Source organism: Myotis yumanensis, unplaced genomic scaffold (assembly GCF_028538775.1).
Source record: "Myotis yumanensis isolate MYYU_CA2020_CCGP unplaced genomic scaffold, mMyoYum1.0.hap1 SCAF_7, whole genome shotgun sequence".
In the NCBI taxonomy this organism is placed as follows: Eukaryota; Metazoa; Chordata; class Mammalia; order Chiroptera; family Vespertilionidae; genus Myotis; species Myotis yumanensis.
The window spans coordinates 10,656,699-10,678,256 of NW_027223758.1; the positions used below are offsets into that span (position 1 = coordinate 10,656,699).

The following is a 21,558-nucleotide window of genomic DNA, read 5'->3' on the forward strand; positions in this document are numbered from 1 at the left end:
AACAATTAGAGGGGACTAAAGTGACACACCCCAGTATCTACCACCTTCTATTGCATTGGTCAAGCCTTTGCTTCCATGTGGAGTTTTGTTCAAATCAAGAAAAATTCTGAATTGGACATTCGTTCAGGGGAGCTTGTGTGGTTTGTATTAATGCCCTGGTTACATAATAACTTAAAAATAGAGCATCTCTTGTTTTTGAGGCAACATTTTTATTCCGCACTCCCCCCAAAAGAAATTCATCCTGGTCAGATCCTCTCGTTCCTTCTCCTAATCACCATGGTGCAGTGTTGCGGATGCTTTGGGCCTGTTTCCCTTCCGTCCCTCCGACCTCTGTACTGATGCTTCAACACCAGGAGGAGACAACCTTCTAGAAACCTGGCGGAGAAGATAACACAGAGGCAAAGAGTGAGGCCCTTGATGTTCCCCCCACACACAATTGGAGGCAAAATAATAGAGGAGGGGGAAGGTGAGAAGAGTGAGAGGGTAGAGGAGGAGGAGAGAGGGACAGGGGAGGAGTTGAGAAAGTAGGGGGAGGAGAGGGAGGGAGGGAGGAAGGAAAAGGTTCTTTTCTTCTAGGGCTCCTACCCCCGCTGGTGAGTTCATCTCAGCCTCCTCGGCCTTCCTCCTCTGAGAAGAGTTGCTCCTTGTAGGGTGAGCCTTGGTGAGTTGGAGCTGTTGGTTCTTTCTCCTGTAGCACAGCCCACAGACTCACAGCCAGCTTCGCTCTGAGAGCAGAGGGCTCCCTGACCCCCACCCCAACCCCTCCCCACGGGACTCCCTGGGGAACATTTGCAAACGGCTGGTCATTCAGATTACAGCCCCCCGAGGTCCCTTCACCTGCTCCTGCAGGTTGAGACGCCGCAAGGTGTGTGCAGAGTCAGACCGGGAGCCTGTTCCCTCGGTGGGAGGCTGGCTTGTTTGCCAGAAGGCAGATCGCTTTTGCACGCCGGAATGGGGACACTGCGCCCCCCACATTTTAATCCGTGTCCGACCGAGTTTCGTCCTGCTCCGTAACCACTCAAAGCTGCCCGACATTCCCCTCGGTCTTACCTGTGGCTTCAGTTCCACACCTTTTGAGAGCATTTACCACAATCAGAGAAACAATGTACGCAGCTCTTGGTCATTATGCGTCTGTGTGTTCCCCTAAGGGTTCAACCTACAAAAGCCAGAAGGTGGGGAGAGGGGGGTGGGGGTGGAGCTTTGGTCTAAGAAATTAAAAAAGATTTTCATTTTTGTTGGGTAATAAATTTTATTCTGCCAATCACATTCTAACACACTCGCTACATGTTTAACATTCCTGAAATTACCCACAGTGCTTTTTAAATACCTCGTATTGAATCAAGTTTTACGTAGACGTTCACTTTGACCCTTTGATTTGGGGCAAAAAAGACTCGGGATCTTTTCTGGTTTCTTGTTTTTGAAAATTTGATTCAAGAAGGAGGGCCAGCGACCTGCTCCCATACAAGATCTTATTTTTAAATTCAGACCCACTATCTGACAGGCTAGGACAATGAAGGCTTTGAGCCTAGAAGTACATTCTTTAATTCCATTGCTGACATGTTTTGATGTCTATAAACCCGGCAGAAGGAAGGGTCCCACGTAAGCAAACATGTGTGAGTTCAGAAAGGAGCTGGGAGCCTCCGGGACTCGGACTCCTCTCCAGAGCCGCCTTAAAAGAGATCGGCCACTGGCAATTTAAACCTTCAGTGCTTTATCTCTTTGTTTGACTCTTGGAATGCCATTGATACCCTCTTTGTATTGATAATTGTTTTAATTAGCCACCCAGCAGGGGCCCCTCTCCCAGCTGGATTATGGGCCGCACAGCTGGACCCCGCAGCCCAGTTAAAATAAAGGCCAGACTTTATGACGCGCTTAATTTCTTTTTATCTATCCATTTTTTCCCTTTTTCCCTCACTCGCCCTCATTTTTGCCCTTTCCCCCCTCCGCTTTGTTTTAGTGAAGGGCCGCGGCAAAGAGCTTTCACTCCTCGAATGGTTTTGCTTTTGAAGAATCAAAGAATTAGGAGGGGCAGAGGGGCAGCCCCTAACGTGGCCGTTTATTAGCATTTCACTCTCAGGGAGAAAAAATAGCACAGATCTGCGCTTCGGGGCGCTTTACGAACCTCCGGCGGTATCTGCAGCAGTTACGCTGGGGTTGTTGTCGGCTGCTGGGCGTCAGTGGGTGGAGGGAGGAGAACGTTTGCCAAAAGGCTTCTGTTGCCGGGGTAGTGTTTGTTCTTACTGACCACATCCTTCTTTTGTGGGTGGAAATCTGGAGGATCAATTATGATGCAGATCTGACACCATTTCCATTTGTGGAAGCCGTGTGGCCGGGGATGTTTGGACTTTTGGAAATTCTTGCATTGTTAAGATTGTGTGTCCCGCTCCCCCCCCCCCCCCCCCGCCCCCCACCCACCCCCGACTTTGAACTGGTTGCTGCTGCTGGTGTGACCACAAACAAAATGCATTGAGGAGAACATGAACGGACAGAGGCGCAGGGCTAGTTTGTGGCTTCAGAGAAACAGCCAGGCCTCTCGCAGTTTGTGAGTCTATAAAACTACCCGCCTGGAAATTAAAGCAGGGCTGGTGCCCGTGGAAACGGGCCTCCTTTCTAAAAGCCATCCTCCCACACTGTGCTGCAAATAGTTTCCTTTTTTCCTAATAATACTCAGAATAGCTGGTTTGCATTTGGGGAAAGAAAAGATAGCTCCTGCCCTAACTGGTTTGGCTCAGTGGATAGAGCGTCGGCCTGCGGACTGAAAGGTCCCAGGTTCGATTCTGGTCAAGGGCATGTACCTGGGTTGCGGGCACATCCCCAATAGGGGGTGTGCAGGAGGCAGCTGATCGATGTTTCTAACTCTCTATCTCTCTCCTTTCCTCTCTGTAAGAAAAATCAATAAAATATATATTTTTAAAAAATAAATGATATCTCCGGTTATCAAATGTGGAAAAGGTCTTGAACTGGCACTGAAAGGTCTTAACTATTGTTGAGCCCGACTTTTATTTCTAGCCATTTTCAACAGCACTAAGGAACCTCCACCAAGGAACCTGAGAAGGTGGGTTGGGGGGGTGGGGGGAGGTTATTGGGGATATTTTTAATTTGTGTGCACATATTCAGTGTTTGGGTGTCTTTAAAACTAAGTATGATCATAGTTAAAATTCTCTCGTTCCTTGGGTCATTGTTGGCTTTGTAGCCAATCAAAGATGCGAACATTCGCTTGCTTTGTAAAACGGGCACATGACACAGAGACTAAATAAATACCCACAGCATTTTGTTGGGTGCGATGGTGAGGCTTTGAAATTCAATGACGAGACGGAGAAGAGGCAGGAATCCCTGGGTGAACTAGAGGCCTGGGGGTCGAGAGAGTCTTGCGGGAGCCTAGTGTCTTTGAGGGGCAGTGAATTACTAACAGACAAAATCATAGTCTCGGGCCCAAAGTTGTCCTATGCAACCTGGATGTTCATAAGGACAGTGATGGCACAACATCACAAATACAAGAAATGCCCCTGAATTAATTGCACACTTTAAAATGGTCCGTTTTTATGTTGTATGAATTTCACTTCAATAAAAATAATGAGACGATCTTTTTAAAACTAATACAGTAATTAAGCTTTAGAAAGAACTTAAAAACTTGCCAAACTTTTTCTTCTTCTTTTTCATGTCTACTCTCTGGCTTCATCTTTCTGGGACAGGACCCATTTGGGGTCCATATTTTGAACATTCATCTCATTTTGTCATGAGAAGGGACCCGACTCATCTACTGTCCCCCGCCAGTGACAGGGCAGTACTGGGACTTAGAAATCCTGATTTCTCTCGTGGCACTTGCTTTGTCACATAAAGACAGCAGCTGACAAGAGCCTAGTATCCTACGTATAGATTTACGGGTTTCGTGGATGCTTTCCTTGTAGGGGAAAGTGCTGTTTGGCAGCCAAGCAGACCTGTAGGGTGGCTAAGTGCTTGCTCTGCGCCTCCCTCACTCATCTCCGCCTGGGGGTGTCCCAGCCCTTCCCCAGGCTGCTGTGTGGGCTCAGAGGCAGCCTGAGCGACATCTTTGCAGTGTGTCTATCATGTAGGCAGACCTCAGTAAGCAAGCATTTTTGTTTCTGCTGTCATGTTTATCCACATAAATGACAACATGGAACCAAGGTCAAAGATGGAGCATTCTTTTATGTAAGAGAATTTGTATGTATTGATTGATCTTTTAGAGAGAAAGAGGAAGGGAGAGAGACACTGATGTGTTGTTCTACCCATTCATGTACCCACTGGCTCACTCTTGCATACATTCCGACTGGGGATTGAACCCACAACCCTGGTGCCTCGGGACGATGCTCCAACCAACTGAGCCACCCGGCCAGGGCAGAACATTCCTTTAAATATAGAATATTAGAGGCCCAGTGCATGAAATTCATGCACAGTGTGGGTCCCTAGCAGATGCTGGCTGCCGTCTGGGGCCTCCCTTCCCCAGCTGCCGGCTGTCAGCTGTCAGCCAAGGCTTTCCTTCATCCCGCACCTGGTGGTCAGCGCACGTCATAGCGAGCAATCAAACTCCCAGTCGGTCGAATTCCCAAGGGGACACTTTGTATATTAGGCTTTTATATATATAGTTTCAAAGTTTCAGCAATTTTAAAGAACAATTCTTTGTAAAGATTAAAGATAATCAGGAATATTTTTTAAATCACTTATCTGGCAGATTCTTATTCCCCTCACAGGTGTTAATTGGGAATATCTGTATGGCTGTATAAGTGTATGCATATTCACACAAGACGTCGCCATTGTTGTAAAATCTATGTTAGCCTTTGCATTGAGGGTAAATGTTGGAGAAGTCCATCATCCCGGAGCAGGTAGGTATGGTCTTTCCTTTCTGTGGGACATCCCTACTCCGTGAGACTCGATTTGTTTGTTTGTTTGCCTTTGTCATCATGGATCACGGGTCCTGGAGCCAGGCCAGGCACAAAGTAGACCCTGCACAGATACCTGTGGAGGGATTGTACGTAGTAGACCTGTGACCAGGAAGCAATGAAGGGAGCTACGTGAAATAAGTGTTACCAAATCACTGCCCTTAGTGGCATAAAGAAAATACCCTGTGACAATGGACTGGTCAAGTTTCCTACCAGATACCTTCTCACAGTGTTCCTTTTTACTTTCTTCTTTTTCTTGCCCTTGAACTGAAACAAGATGCGTGTATTCTTCGGAATTCGTTGGAGACTGCCGGGCTGCTGCAGGGACCACGGGACGGTCCTGTGTTGGCGACATTACACGAGTCCAGGGCGGCCGCTCAGTGGCTGCCCGGGATTTTCCACTGCAGCTCATGCGGTCCCCCTTAGTGCCATCATTCGCATCTGTGGCAACGTAAGCCTCCCGTGTCTTTGAAAACAGAATTTGTGAATATGAAGGGTTCATACTCTCTAAGCCAATTACAGTGACCAACAGCTGGAGGAGGCCAGCTGGCCTGCAGGACACTCAGTTTCCCTCTCGCCACTCTAGACACTAGCAGCTGCAGGGTGGGAGGTGCGCGCTTTTTAAAAACAGAAAGCTAAGTATGGTTCTCTGGAAGGTGGTGGTGGTGTTTTTTAAATGATGTGACCGGGCAAACAAATGAAGCATCCAGTGTTAGAGAAATGGATTTTAGAAGAAAAGTGTGATTTGCAGAAGGCGGATTAATTATATAAAGCAATTGGTTAAATCGGTACTTTAAAAGAGAAGACAATAAGTGAGTTTTCTTGCATAATTATCTATAATAATAAAAGCGTAATTAGGCTGGACAGCTGAACAACCTTCTGAACGTCATTCCAGACGAAGTTTTGGCGGCAGGGGCCAAGGCAGAGGTGGTTAGGGGTGATCAGGCAGGCATGCAGAGTGGTTAGGGGCGATCAGGCAGGCAGGCAGAGGCGGCTAGGGGCAATCAGGCAGGCAGACGAGTGGTTAGGGGCAATGAGGCAGGCAGGCAGAGTGGTTAGGGGTGATCAGGCAGGCAGACGAGTGGTGAGGGGCAATGAGGCAGGCATGCAGAGTGGTTAGGGGCGATCAGGCAGGCAGGCAGAGGCGGCTAGGGGCAATCAGGCAGGCAGACGAGTGGTTAGGGGCAATGAGGCAGGCAGGCAGAGTGGTTAGGGGTGATCAGGCAGGCAGAGTGGTTAGGGGCGATCAGGCAGGCAGGCAGAGTGGTTAGGGGCAATGAGGCAGGCAGGCAGAGTGGTTAGGGGTGATCAGGCAGGCAGACGAGTGGTGAGGGGCAATGAGGCAGGCAGGCAGAGTGGTTAGGGGTGATCAGGCAGGCAGGCAGGCAGGCGAGTGGGTAGGAGCCAGCGGACCCGGATTCCCAGAGGGTGCCAGCCAGGCTGAGGGACCCACCCACCCCCCATGCAGGAATTTCATGTACCGGGCCTCTTGTCTATAATAATAAAAGCATAATATGCTAATTAGATTGGACATCCTTCTGGATGAAGCTGGGGCTGTGAGGAAAGCCCAGGTGCTGGAGAGAAGCCGGTGCCAGAGGGAAGCCAGTCCTGGCAGCCGGGGGAAGGAAGGCCTACTCTTGCATGAATTTCGAGCATTGGACCTCTTGTAATATATGAAATATACATTTATAACAACTATGTAATACGTTTTATTCTCATATGGACCAATCTTAAAGATTTAACAGTAAGCGAAGAAAGCAAGGCATAGAATGAATGGTGTGTGTAGTGTGACAAAAAGCATGCATGTAGGTAGTAGATCTGTACATATTTGTAGCATGTGCATGGAATCCCTCTGGAAGAATACACAGGAAACCTACAATAGCTGTGATTGGTGACCGTACCTATCCAAGTCAGCGTGGAGCTTGAAGCAAAAAGAAAAATCAGTAATACCCTGATTTTAATTAAAATTAAATCCATGGTTCATCATGGATTTTTTCTATGAATTCTTTATTTCCATTAACTTTGATTTTTTAAATGTTGCATTAAAATCTTATTTATCTGGATTCCTGAGCTTCTTAGCTCCCCCTGTAAATGTTGCACCCAAGATGAGGGAGGGACCTCCTCCCCACCGCTTGGTTCTGGCTGCCCTTTAGTACCGTCTGATCTTATTGTCACCACATGCAAATAGGTGGCAAACCTTACTCAGAAATAGAAAAGAAAGTGCATTTAGTTACACGGGTTATTTGGACCCTTTGCAGTTATGGTTCTAAAACTTTTTTGGGGGTATAGACCCCATCCAGAACCTGACAAAAGCTACGGTCCCTTTGCACCTACAGACTACATTTTGCATTTTATTTCAAGGCCTGTGAAAAGTTCATGTTTTAAAGGAAACTTCTTCAACTGGAGAGATTACCACCAGGCCAGACTTCCTCTTTCCACTTGTGTTCTGGCTTTCCTTCCACCCTCCGTACCAAAGGAAGAACTACATATCTTGTTTCTGTTTTTTCTTGCCTTTATGGGGGTGGAGGTGTTGTCCATCGTGCGGACAGACACATCTCCTGGCTCCCCTGCTGATCTTCACAGTTTGGGTGCTTCCTGGCCAGGCCTCCTGGGGATGAAATGCTATGTCACAGGCTGGGGCCCCCCCTAAAAAGGAAGTATTGCTCTGAATGTAAATAATATTGGCTGCAAGAGCAGTGTCCCGTCAACACGTCATTCAACTGGGCTTTGACCAGGGTTTCTCACCCTCAGCACCGACAGCATTTTGAGTGGGATGATTGGTTGTTGCAAGGGTCGGCCTGTGCATTGCAGGATAGTCGGCCGCATTCCTGACCCGATAGATACCAGCAGCACCCACAGTTGTGAAATCCAAAAATGTCTCCAGACACAGGTCCCTGGGGGACACAATCGCCTCACCCAAGAACCTCTGGGCTTTGCAATCTATAATAATAAAAGCATAATAATCTAATTAGACCGGACAGCCCAACAACCTTCCGGACAACCTTCCTGCCAAGGCAGAGGTGGTTAGGGGCAATGAGGCAGGCAGGCAGAGTTGTATGGGTCAATCAGGCAGGCAAGCGAGTGGTTAGGGGTGATCATGCAGGCAGGTGAGTGGTTAGAGGTGATCAGGCAGGCAGTCGAGTGGTTAGGGGGTGATGAGGCAGGCAGGCAGAGGCAGTTAGGGATGATTAGGCAGGCAGGCAAGTGGTTAGGAGCCAGCAGTCGCGGATTGCGACAGGGATGTCCGACTGCCAGTTTAGGCCCATTCCAGGGATCGGGCCTAAACCGGCAGTTGGACATCCCTTGAGGGGTCCCGGATTGCAAAAGGGTGCAGGCCGGGCTGAGGGACCTCCCTCCGTGCCCCCCCACTCCCCACATGAATTTCATGCACTGGGCCTCTAGTATACAAAAAATGTAACAGAAACCCACACCTGAAACCTCTATGTTCAAGTTGACCGATGTCACCCCAATAAATTAGATTTTTTTTAAAAGAACCTCTGGGCTAGACCTTGCAAGTCGCCTAAGTATTTGGTGACCTTTTTCCAGTTTTTCTTTCCAACTTTTGGTAAGATGTTTGCCTTTCCTACAGCAACAGTTAGCACACTGAACAACATGCAATGGCTTGTTTACAAATTCATTGAGAGGTTAATCCTTACCTTCTATCCGTCTGACAGTGAAACCATTGTTTTTTATGAATTTGCAGCCCTGGAAAAATTCATAAAGACCTTCCCCTCCCCGAACCGGACGCCCCTCTCTCTTCCTCAGACACCCCTCTGCTTCTCCAGCCCAGATTCCAGGAAGTGTCACCCGTAAAAAATGACTAGCGACAGGAATCCTCAGTTTTTTGTTTTGTTTTGTTTTTTGTTTTTGTTTTTGTTTTTGTTTTTGTTTTTGAGGAGAAAGAAAGAAAGTAGTTTTATTATACATCATTGTGTAGAAAATTCGAAAGCTTGAAGTTTTCGCCAGGTGGCAAGCATAATAAGATCAATGTACAGAAATCAATTGTATGTCTATATACTTGTAATAAATCAGTAAGAAATTGAAATTGTTTACATAATACTTACAACAGTTTCAAACTACATATATTTGAAAATGTATAACACATGTGCAAGAATTGAATGGTAAAAACAACTAAACACTTTATAGAATAAATTAATAGACCTTAATAGAAATAAGGTTGTGGATTAGAAGGGTAAAACATAATAAAGATAATAATTTTTCCATAATCTATAATTTTGGCACAGTCCCATTAAAAATCTCAATAGAACTTTTTGTATAAATAGACAAACTGATTCTAAAATTTATATGAAAAGACAACAGAGGTATAATCGTAAAGATTTTTTAAAAGTTAGAAGACTCATTCTACCTGTTGTGAAAGCTTATTATAAAACATACTATGGAATATATGATCAAGACAGTATGGAATGGAATAGAGTCCAGAATAGACCCTTTTGCCTGCGTCCAGTTGATCTACCACAGGTGCACAAATAATTCAGTGGAAAATACTAGCGACAGGAATCCTCAGTTTTGACAACCCCCAGCTTTACTTCCGAAGAGTGTTTTCACCCAGCCCTGGAAAGTATTACTTTCTGCTCGCGTGTAATTTAAACCCCAGCCTTCTATTCAAGAATGCACTTGCAGCAATCTCTTCATTGTCTCTTGGAGCTGGAAGGTGTTCTTCCTTCACAGGGCTTACGGGAGCGTACGGATCCCAGCGACATTGGTAGTCATTGTCCCCCCGGAAATATGACACTCGAGATGGATCGCTCACTTTCACTGGGTTAGGATTTAATGGAGGGTAAAGTTTTTAATCTGCTTGTTGGAAGCTTAATATTCCTAAGAAAGAAAAGATACTTTACAGTCTCAACAAATCCGTCTTTCTTTTTTCTCCTCTCTCTCTCTCTCTCTCTCTCTCTCTCTCTCTCTATCTCTCTATCTCTCTCTCTCTCTCTCTCTCTCTCTCTCTCTCTTTCTTCTTCTTCTTCTTCCTCCTCCTCCTCCTCCTCCTCCTCCTCCTCCTCCTCCTCCTCCTCCTCCTCTTCTTCTTCTTTTTCTTCTTCTTCTTCTTCATGGACTTTAAAGACTTTTTCATGTTTTCTTATCAGGACCTATTTGTTACAATAATTTCAAATAACATCGATTTTCCCACTCTTAATTACCAAATACATATGCAGCACACACAAAAATTTTTAAGCCACAAAGAAGCAAAACAAATCACTCGGAAAATCAACACCTGGGGAACCGGGAGGCACTGTGACGGGTCTTCCACACCATAATTTGAGTGTGAACGTGAACTCGGAGCAGACACCGACTAGCAGAAGGCATCCTATCCTTAAGTGGATCCCATCGGAAGGCCTCGTTCCCTAAGGACTTGAAGTGGAAGCAGAATTCTAAGCCAGTCTTTCTTAATTTTGTCGGGTCAGGACGCCTTCGATAATCCCGTGTTATTTTGGCGGTTGGATTTTTGTTTGTTGTTTGTGTGATTAATTTATTTAAAAGAGGTAATCAATTCACCATCCATGTGGTTCTATATTCTAAAGGTACAAAGAGCTATACCGTGAAAAAAGTTTGTGCCGGCCCTCAGTCCCCACCCTGGAGGCCTCCACCTTTTATTAGTTTCTTATACATCTTTCTGGAGATTTCTATACATTCACAAGAAATGTTTTTATACTCTTTTTTATTTGTTGCTTCAAAGGGAACATGTTAGCCACACTGATCTGAATTTGCTTTTTTCACTTCCGTATACATCTTGGCATCAGAATAGAGAGAGCTATCTACCACATTTTTAAAAAGAGCTGCATGGTATTTCAGTATATGGTTGTACTTAATGTTCTTAACCATGAAATGTATTGCCATCTACTCTTTTTTTAAATAACAATGATGTTGCAATGACTATTTTAAAGACAAAAGTATAGCCGAAACCGGTTTGACTCAGTGGATAGAGCATCGGCCTGCGGACTCAAGGGTCCCAGGTTCGATTCCGGTCAGGGGCATGTGCCTGGCTTGCGGCTGGTCGATGTTTCTCTCTCATCGATGTTTCTAACTCTCTATCTCTCTCCCTTCCTCTCTGTAAAAAATCAATAAAATATATATTTTTTTAAAAAAAGTATAATGTAGCAGCGGCCTGAGTGCCACCCGCACCACCCAAATCAAGACCAAGACCTGGGCCCAGCTCCCCTCCCCACGCCCACTCCTCACACCCTGCCCAGCCCGCTCTGCCAGCCTCCTTGAACCCGGGAGATCTTTGAAAGGGAGATGGAACAACTTGAGTCCTAAGTGGACACCTGCTGGCCGGGGAATGAGGGCAGGATCCTGTCACTTAGCAGAGTTTGCTGCCCATTAGCAACTCTCCTGGCCGCAGGAAGGCCAGCTCCTCCTCCTCCTTCAGCCTGGAGCTGTTTCCTGGGACAGTGGTTCTCAGACGGCCGTTCTCCCCACAGGGGACATTTGTCTGTGTCTGGAGATACTTTGTATTTTATTTTTACTTTATTTCATTTTACTTTTGGTTAATCCTCATCCAAGGATATTTTTTCCATTGATTTTTAGAGAGAGCACAAGGGAGGGAAGGAAGGGGGAAGAGAGAAGAGAGAGAAATATCCATGTGAGAGAGACACATGAATTGGTTGCCTCCTGCACACACCCTGACCAGGGCCGGGGATCGAACCTGCACCCAAAGTATAGGCCCTTAATTGGGAATCGAACCCGAGACCCGTTCGTGTGCAGGACGACACTCTAACCACTGAGCATACCGACCAGGGCTGAAGACAGTTTTGATGGTCACACCTGGATGGTGCTACTGGCATCTAGTGGATAGAGGGCAGGGATAACAGCGCCCACTACAGAGAATGATCCAGCCCCAAATGTCAGTAGGACCAAGGTGGAGAGACCCCGCCCTGGGAGCGTGGGCCTTTTCGCCTGGTGCCTCCTCTGTTCTTATATTGATTCCTGGCTAGTCCTTCAGACCAGGTGCCCTTCCCACATCAACTGGCCCCTTCAGGCCCTCCCTCTGCAGACCCAGGGCCCCCGCCTTGGGGATCACACCCCAGGGTCCCAGGGAAAGACAACCCACCTCCTCACTATGAAATGTGCTGGCTGTGCCCGCTCAGAATGCACCTTAGCAAGACTCTGTCCTTGTTGCATCTGTCCCTTCCTCAGAGCCCCTGCCACTGACCCCACCTTTGGGCCACCACATGGCCCTGGTCTACAGAAGGAGACCCCAGGGCAGCCGAGAAGTGACCTTTAAACTAACCTGGGGACTTCGGGCAGGAGACAGGTGTGTTGGAGATGGCTGAGGCCTTGGTGACTGTCACACTCCCTAGGGCTGCCTCTGACATTGGGTGGGTGGGTCCAGGGTGACAGATGTCCTCCATGTGACTGACAGCCCCACATCACAAAGAGAGAACCGGGGCCTTGCCCAGCTTCCCAATGTGTCATGGGCGTTCATGCTGGACCCCTGGCTCATCTGCAAGAATATCACTGCTGTGTGCACAGCGTTCATCGGTAACTTCCGGGGCCTGTTGTCCCAGCCCTAACTCGGGCCATTTGCATGTTCTCTTCTCTGGTACAAACAAGTCTGGCCTCTTAGTTCCAGTAGTAATTATGTTCACGCACACACTTACTCTTTCTTTTTCCTGTTCCATTTAGTTCCTAAATCCACGCTCATTGTTTGGAAGAATGGTCAGGTTTCTTTCTGATGCTTTTCTAGAAGGGTCCTCCCAAGCATTTGGATAGGGAAGTAAACGTGACCATTCTTACCCAGAAAACAAAGCGTCACTACTTCTGGGATGCCTTCCCTGCCCGGATCCTCCTCACATCTAGGTCAGGGCTGCTGCTACCCCCCTCGCTGTGCTGAGAACTTCTCCAACCTGCACTCGCCAAGGCAGGTACCTGGTTCCGGCTACACATTTGCTCAGCACCTGATTGCCCCTCCCCTGAGCTTCATGAGAGCAAGGACCCGTTTGTCTTACCCTTGCTACACTGCCTGCTCAGTGTGTGTGCTAGAACAGGGGAGATTATCCGGAGGCATTTGCTAAATAAAGAAGAAGGGACAGGAAGAAGGAACGAGGAAAACATTATATCCAAAGCTTTATTTAAAAAAAATAATAATAATAATTTGTCCAGGCGTCACCTGGGGTTTGGAGGGGTACCTCTGGGCTGTAGAAAACATTACCTCTCGTATTTTGCTGATTTGGGGTTCATTGTTACCTTCAGGGGAAACTTTGAAAATCGGTGGCTGAGCATTGATTGACCCATGAACCAAGAGATCACCAGATGGATTCCTGGTCAGGGCACATGCCCAGGTTGGGGCTCAGTCCCCAGTAGAGGGCATGCAGGAGGCAGCCAAGCGATGTTGCTCTCTCGTTGATGTTTCTATCTCTCAATCCCTCTTCCTTCCTCTCTCTCTCAAATCAATAAAAATACTTTTTTTTTTTTTTAAAGAGAGAGAACGCAAAGAATGGACAAAACTGAGTCGTCACTTTCTGAGCGAGCAAAAGGTAAAGTCATCTTCAGCCTGATTACATATTAGCTCCTTCTCTAAGCCCAGGGAGACCCCGGTCCTGCCTTCAGGGGCTCACCTGCTGGAGGGAGGTTCTCACTCAGAGGCAGGTAATTGCAGGATGTCAGGGAAGGACTGGACAGAGAGCCCGGGAGCTGGCGAGCAGCGTGGGGCAAGCATGTTATCCAAACATGTCAGTTTCTGGTGACAAATGGAGCCACCAGGGGGGTGGCGGCCTCCTTCAGAGCAAGCATGGCATGTGATGACGGGGGCCTGGACGCTGCCGCGTGTTAAGCCTCGGCCATAAATCGGATGATGTTCAAATGTGCCATCGTTGGGTCAGGTCAGTTTCCAAATCTGTCAACCCACTTACCTCGGCCCCGGGGCAGCCTCTGTAGGGAGAACTGCTGTCCCGAGCCCCCCTCCCACTTCCCTGCCTTATGTCTGTGTGCAGACCGCTCGGGTTTGGACCATTCCAGATGGTCTAAGAAAGCCTGCTTCCTGAAAGTGCAAAAGCATCAGTGGACATTGCCAGGACTTACAAAATACACCTAGAAGAAAAAGGTCAGTTATCCCACCACCGGGGAGAAGCACTGTTGAGATTGCAGTGTTTTTTCTTTGCATAGACATTTTTACACAAAAATGGGATCGTTCTGTTTTTATTTGTATTTTACTTCTTATTTGGAAATAATCTTAGACTCGCAGGATACTGTAGAGAGCACAGGGGTTCCTTTATGCAGCTTTCCCCAGTGGTCACAGCCCCCAGACGATAGCATACTATCTGTGCACACTGTTGCCTAACCTTGAACATGTTCTTACTCTAATGGGAACATCTGCCTGTGATGTTTCTGGGGCTTGCCCCCTGCAGTCTAGTTTTCACACTGCGGCCAGAGGCACTGGTTAAAACCTAAGGCTGACCCCAACCCTCTTTTACTCAAAACCCCCAGGGGCGCAAAGTCAAAGCCAAAGTCTGTGCAACGGATGGGGAGGCCCCGATGGTGGGACCAGCACCCACACCCACTCCCTAAGGCTTTTGTCACTTTTGTTACTCTCCCCGTCACTCACTCTGCTCCGGACACACCTGCCTCTTTGCTAGTCTCCTAGCATCTCAGATGTGCACCTACCTCAGCAACTTGCACTGGCTGTTCGCTCTGTCTTGTATGCTCTTCCTGAAGGCACCCATCCGTATGGCCTCACCTCCTTCAAATCTTTGCTCAAATGTCATGTTCCCGATGAGAGTTCTGACCCCTCTATTTTAAATAACACCTTATACCACCACTGGACCTGGAGCCTTCTCTTGTTGCTCTATTTTTTTCCATAGCATATATAGCCTCCTGACGTTTTATAATGTGACTAGAGGCCTGGTGCACCAAATTTCGTGCACGGGTGGGGTCCCTAGGCCTTGTCAGCCATCAGGGCTGATCAGGTTCCCTGCCTCCCCCCCTCCCCCCCTCTTCCTTCCCTCGCTGCCCGTGTCCGCCGCCACCTACCCCCGTTCCCCATCCCAGCCCGGGGCCCGGCTCTGATCAGGTGACTGGGGCCTGACGTCCTGGGGGAGGGACTGGGAGGTTGGCCAGCAGGCCCCATCAGCGATCGGGGCCTGTGGGCTGGGGGCAGCTCCTGAGTTGAGCGTCTGCCCCCTGGTGGTCAGTGCACATCATAGCGACTGGTCATTCCGGTCGTTCCAGTCATTCCATCTTAACGGTTGGTTGGGCTTTTATATATATACTAGAGGCCCGGTGCACAAAAATTTGTGCACTCGGGGGGGGGAGGGGGGTCCCTCAGCCCGGCCTGTGCCCTCTCGCAGTCTTGGACCCCTCAGGAGATAACGACCTGCTGGCTTAGGCCTGCTCCTAGGTGGCAGAGAGCAGGCCCAATCCCTAGGTGCAGCCCCTGGTCGGGCTCAGAGCAGGGCCGATTGGGGAGTTGGGGCACCGCCCCGTCATGCACAGAGCAGGGCGGATCGGGAGGTTGCGATGCCACCCTCAGTCACGCTCAGGGTAGGGCTGATTGGGGGGTTGGGGCACCGCCCCCTGTCACACTCAAGGCAGGGTTGATGGGGAGGTTGCGGCGCCACTCCCTGTCACGCACAGAGCAGGGCCCATCAGGGGGTTGGGACGCCGCACCCTGTCACACACAGACCCGCAGGGCGATCAGGGGGTTTGGGCGTTGCCCCCTGTCATGCTGATCCGGTGCCAGGAGGCCTCGCGGCTCCGCTGATCCCGGTGCTGGGAGGCATATTACCCTTTTACTATATAGGATAGAGGCCTGGGGGCCGGCTGGTTTGCCCTGAAGGGTGTCCTGGATCAGGGTGGGGGTCCCCACTGGGGTGCCTGGCCAGTCTGGGTGAGGGGCTGAGGGCTGCTTTCAGGCTGGTGGTTGTTGACTGAAGCTCCCAACCACTCCTTTTTTTCTTTTTTTTTTTTTTTTTTTATTCTGGGCCAGCTTTAGCTCTAGCTCTAGCTCTGAGGCTTCCCTGCTGGTTTGTTTGCTTTCTATAATCAAAACAATGTATAACTCCAGCTCTGAGATCCCGGCTGGCTATATTTGTTACAAAGTTTCAAACTGCCGGCTCAGAGGCCGGCAGCACAGGCGGGGAAGTTGGAGTCCTCCTTCACTGCAGCAAGCAAGCCTCATGTTCGCTTCCAGCTGCCTGGCTGCCGGCCGCCATCTTTGCTGACAGTTAATTTGCATATACTCACTGATTAGCCAATGAAAAGGGTAGCGGCCGTACACTAATTACCATGTTTCTCTTTTATTAGTGTAGATAGATTGTTATATCTGTTATTCATTGTCTGACGTATGTTTCATAAGGAGGTACCCTAAGTACCTAGATCACACTGGTAATAATAGAGGCTGAACAAAATATCTATCAGTGAATAAATGAGTAGCGATTAAGAGCTTGGATTCTGTGTTCAAATCCCAGCTCTGCCACTTATGAGCTGTGCAACCTGGAGATCAAGTTACTTTTCTGTGCCTCGGTTGCCTCATCTGTAAAATGGGGGAATCATAATTCTCTGTCTCATAGGACTGTCGTGAGGACTACCTTAGTTAACACATACGAAGAGCTGGTGCAGCAGCGTCTGACATAAAGTAAATGATAAGCAAATGCTAACTACAATTGTTGTTTTACAGCATCGTTAATTATGTACCACAATTGATTTTAACAGTAGCTGGATATTTAATTGCTTTCCATTTCTCATGAGTTTATAGAAAAGTACAGTAAGCTTCCTGATATCTAGACTTTGCATATACCCTTAATTAAATTATTCCTTTAAGAAAAAAACATTTGTGGTTGGCTTTTTATTTACTTTTTGACCATAACCATATCTCCCCAATCAGGCTATTTTTCTTACTGCATACAAATTTCTTTTGCTTTGTTTTTCTATCATCAAAGTATCTCATATCTCATGGGTTGTACCAACAGCCCTCAAGCAATACTTTTTGAGTAAATGAATATATAAGTGATTGGAAAGTGTGCTTTATTCTCCTAGTACAAGCTGATGCATTAATAAACTGTGACCTCAGGGTTCCATAAACAGCACATAGTGGGCTCCTGTGGCAGAGACTGCTCTTGTCCCCAGGTAGCCATTCTCCTATTCTTCAAAAGCAAAAACCCTGACTGATGGCAGGACACATTGCGGTCTAGACCAGTGATGGCGAACCTATGACACGCGTGTCAGAGGTGACACGTGAACTCATTTTTTTTGGTTGATTTTTCTTTGTTAAATGGCATTTAAATATATAAAATAACTATCAAAAATATAAATCTTTGTTTTACTATGGTTGCAAATATCAAAAAATTTCTATATGTGACACGGCACCAGAGTTAAGTTAGGGTTTTTCAAAATGCTGACACGCCGAGCTCAAAAGGTTCGTCATCACTGGTCTAGAATAAAGCCACATTTCCCAGCCTTGCTTGCAGCTAGATGTTCCATGACTAATCTCTGGCCTATGAGACATAACAGGAAAGTGTCCCATGTAACTTCTCAGTAATGGCCTTGGGGAAGGCACATGGTCTCTCTCCTTCCTCTTTGGCGGTAGGCAGATATTGATGTGATTTCTGGAGCTCCTGTAGTGGGAAACAATTTGACGATAATAGAAAGGCTAGAAGGAATAGCCTCAGTTCCTAATAATTCTGGAATTGCTATATTGGCACTCTACTGTGTACTTGTCAGGAATAAACTCATCTCTTGTTGATTAGAGAGAGAGGGGAAGGAAGTGGGAGAGAGAGAGAAACATGGATGAGTGAGAACCATTGATTGGTTGCCTCCTGCATGCCCCCTACTGGGGATCGAGCTCAAAACCCGGGCATGTGCCCTGACTAGTGAATGGGAGGACACCCAACCACCTGAGCCACACTGGCCAGGGCTAAACCACTCTTAATTTGAGTTTTCTATGCTGCACAGCCAGAACCAACCCTACCTCATTCAGGATTCAAAAATTTTTCTTGACTGAATGAGTGAGCAGTATGTATATACATTCCTAAGTTTGAGTCATAAACTACATTTCTAACCCTCTACCTTCTAAAATCTGCTGCCGGTCTCTGGTATCTCTATAAGGTGATATATGGTGTAGGATGCATTTGTATACAAAGACCCCCCTGTTTGGTTTAGACAAAGACTTCAGTTGTCTCAGAAAGCAAAAAATCTTGTATCTCCAATTTGACTTACCAGTTCAGTAATGTCATCCAGGACATAGGCTCTTCATCCTCCCTTCCCCCTTTCTCAGCATTTCACTGATATCTTACCTCATAGTCCCAGTTGCCATCACACCAATATCACATTCTCATCCAGCAAAGGGAAATGGAATAAGGGGCAAAAGTTGTTTGTTTGTTTTTCCTGTGGTAGCTCCCTTTTTTTTTTTGTCAGGGAGAAAAACCTTTTCAGAGGCCCCCAGCTGATATCCATCTCATTGGCCAGAATTGGGTCACGTGACCTGCTCAAGAATAATCACTGAGAACAGGCAAAGGAATTCCTCTGACTGATACCGACCAGCTGGTCCTTAGAGAGCAGAGTGCATGGAATCCTGGGGTCTCTGAGACCTTCCGAGTCAGGGGGTTGCGAGGTCAAACGATTTTTATCAGAATGCTAAAAAGTGATTGGCCTTGTTTCATTGTGTGGACATTTGCACTAACAGTGCCAAAGCAAATGGGGGTGAAATCATTGTGCCCCACTCCAATGACACCCGGTCAGCAAATTGCTAGTGGTCAGCATTTTTCTCACTGCCCTGCACTCAGTTCAGGCGGGGGAGGGGGGGGCTATAAGGGGTCAATGGGAGAAAAAAGGGGACATATGTAACACTTTCAACAATAAAGATTTAAAAATAATAATAATTTAAAAATAAACATCCTGCCCTAACCGGTTTGGCTCAGTGGGTAGAGCGTCCAGCCCTGCGCTGCCATGCCCTCTGGCGGGAAAGCGCGTGTTTGAATTGCGAGCTGAACTAGCTGCATTTCTCACGGAACACTGTTTTTATACCTAAGTACAGCTGACACACTGGCTTCTCAAACTTCAGTGTTTGGCAGACTTTGGCCAGGAGATGAATGAAGTAAACATGTCATTTCAAAAACAACAGCACACAGTATTTGTTGCCAATAATAACATTGGAGCTTTCAAGCAAAAATTAGAATTTCAAAATATTAGACCCACCACCGTGACCCTGATGGCTTCCCAGTACTCAGGCTCTTGCCTAATGAAATCAGTGGTGATGTTGACCAATGTGACTTTTTTGAATACTTCATGATGAAATGTGCCAACATCCAGAAGATCTGTGTGACAAGTATTTTTCATTTGACCAATGCACGCTGTTAAAAAAATTACACATGGGTAAAGATCTCTTCAGAGTTTAAGTGCTATAGGTTTTGATGTGACAGACCATGTGTAAAGTCCATCGATATGATTTCAGGGTCCATAGACAGCTAACCTTCTAAAAAAAACGACCATTTGTGCAGCCTGGGTGAGGTATCAAGTTAGACTCTCCTCAGCTCTCTAAAAGGCCATTGCAATCCTGTCTTTTCCAAACGCATATCTGTGAGAGCCAATGTTTTCCCTCGCCCTTCAACCAAAGCAACACGGCTCAGGGACTGGACGCAGAAGCAGACGTGAGACTCTGCTGTCTTCTATTAAAGCTGGGCATCAACGAGATTTGCAAAAAAAAACTATAAAAAACCGAGTGCCTCTCTTCTCAATAAAGGTTTTTGTTTGTGTGGGAGTTTTTCTTTTTAAATATATTTTTATTGATTTCAGAGAAGAAGGGAGAGGGAGAGATAGAAACATCAATGATGAGAAAGAATCATTGATCAGCTGCCTTCTGCACGCCCCACTCTGGGGATCAAGCCCACAAACCAGGCATGTGCCCTGACCGAGAATCAGACCGTGACCTCCTGGTTCATAGGTCAGTGCTCAATCACTGAGCCATACCAGCTGAGCTGTTTGTGTGGTTTTTTTAATTTTGGAAAATACTGTTCCACACATAATTCATAAAATCGTTGTTTATGTGTGTAATTATGGAATGGGATTGTTGTCGTTCTAAGTCTAAGTGAATTAACAAACAAGTATTTCCTTAGTTCATTCTAAGTGGGTGCATTGGGATCCGTCAACTGAGAACTGCTGGTTTAGATGAATCCAGGAGGCAGGCACCAGTTGGTCTGCACAAAATCAGGGTCTCGTTAGAAGGCATGAGAGGGAATGACTGTCCAGGAGGGAATGGCTGTCCACCTCCTGTCCAAGAACTCAGATTGTCCGTATAGTGAAGACCTGTGTCTGTTTCCTGTTGTTGTTACTTGAGTATAGGATCCTGTGTGAACTGACACGTTCTGGGTGGCGCTGAGCTGCATGGCTAAGTGTTCTGGTAATAGGGTGTTACCCTCGGCAGTGCCTTCACCTATACAGGAGCCTCACTGTCCCGATCTGTGAAATGGGACCATCGGCCCCTCTCCCATTTTGCAGATTCCGGCTCTGGTGGGTGAGCAATGAGGCATGTGAGCACCTGGCACCGTGCTTTGTGCTGGTGGTCCCCTCTCCTTTTAAATCACAGTCATTCTTATAAACTCTCAGTGCCTGGAGGAGCTGAGGCTTACCAAGGGGATGTCCTCACATGACACGTGTGGGCACTATCCCAGCAGAACTGAAAGCTGCATGTGAGCAGGCAGTGGTGATAGGGTCCTCCGCTGCCCTCTCTCATATATATATATATAGCTAACTATATGTGAGTGTGTGTCTGCATGGACATATTCCACTCCTGACCTGATATCCTGTCATGAAGGAAACAGATCCAGTAAGCAGTTTCCCGCCACCTTTTATGGGCTTATTGCATTGTCCCCACTAGGATTTAAATTGGTGTTTTCAGAAAGGTTTCCTTTTCAGTTAATAGAAATGTTCTGGGTCGAAATAGTGTGGCAGGATGCACAACATTGTGAATGTACCGTCTCTTACACACCCTTGGATTTTACACTTCAAAGTAGTTAAAACAGTATGTTTTATGTCGTGTGTATTATACCATAAGAAATACAGGGAGGCCCAAGGGACTTCCCAGACCCTCTCAGGGGCACCAGGAGAGGGGGTCCCAACACTCAGATCCCTCACCCCAGCGCATCCCTCGTGCTGGAGGCCAGGGCCCCTCACGACTCGCCTGTGCATCTGCCTGTCCCGGCTCTTCTTTTCCTCCTGATGTTACAAGTAAACACAGACAGACGAACAGAAGTCTTAAGCAGAAAGGCCAGCCTGTGGCTTTTACCAGAATGAAGCTGTCCTTCCCTGGAACGAGGGACCATCACCTTCTAAAGCCACGGCAAGAAGTGTGTTCACAGACAGTGTCCTCGTGGGTCCTCATTTTGAGGGAGGGCAGTGCCTTCATGGCACAGTGTAGACATGCACCGAGAGCGGCTCAGGGACCCGCCGTCCACTCACTGTACTCATGTTATCAAAGACCCCATAAAACCGAGTGCTTTCCTCGGCGTCTGTCCAGGCCTCTGGAGAAAACACCACTTAATCGCCGCAAACTCCCTGCTGTCTGTGATCCCCTCGGAGAAATAAAGCCATAAATATGTTTAGTTCTGTTGACATTCACACCGGAAAGAGCACAGAGCTCCCAAGGATTGCGGCTTCCTTTGTTATTTTATTACTAAACAGCAAGGCAAATAGCAGAGGGGCTGCTCCTGGC

The 21,558-nt window shown here is 47.3% G+C and overlaps 1 long non-coding RNA gene across 1 annotated transcript; it reads right to left on the bottom strand.

Annotated features, from left to right (window-relative positions):
• Positions 1-230: 230 nt before the first annotated feature.
• Positions 231-2,171, bottom strand: LOC139014420 (uncharacterized). Its single transcript, XR_011472223.1, has 4 exons — positions 2,123-2,171; positions 1,051-1,156; positions 586-688; positions 231-375 (listed from the first exon to the last, which is right to left on the bottom strand). It is a non-coding gene; the product is annotated as an uncharacterized lncRNA (long non-coding RNA).
• Positions 2,172-21,558: the final 19,387 nt, after the last annotated feature.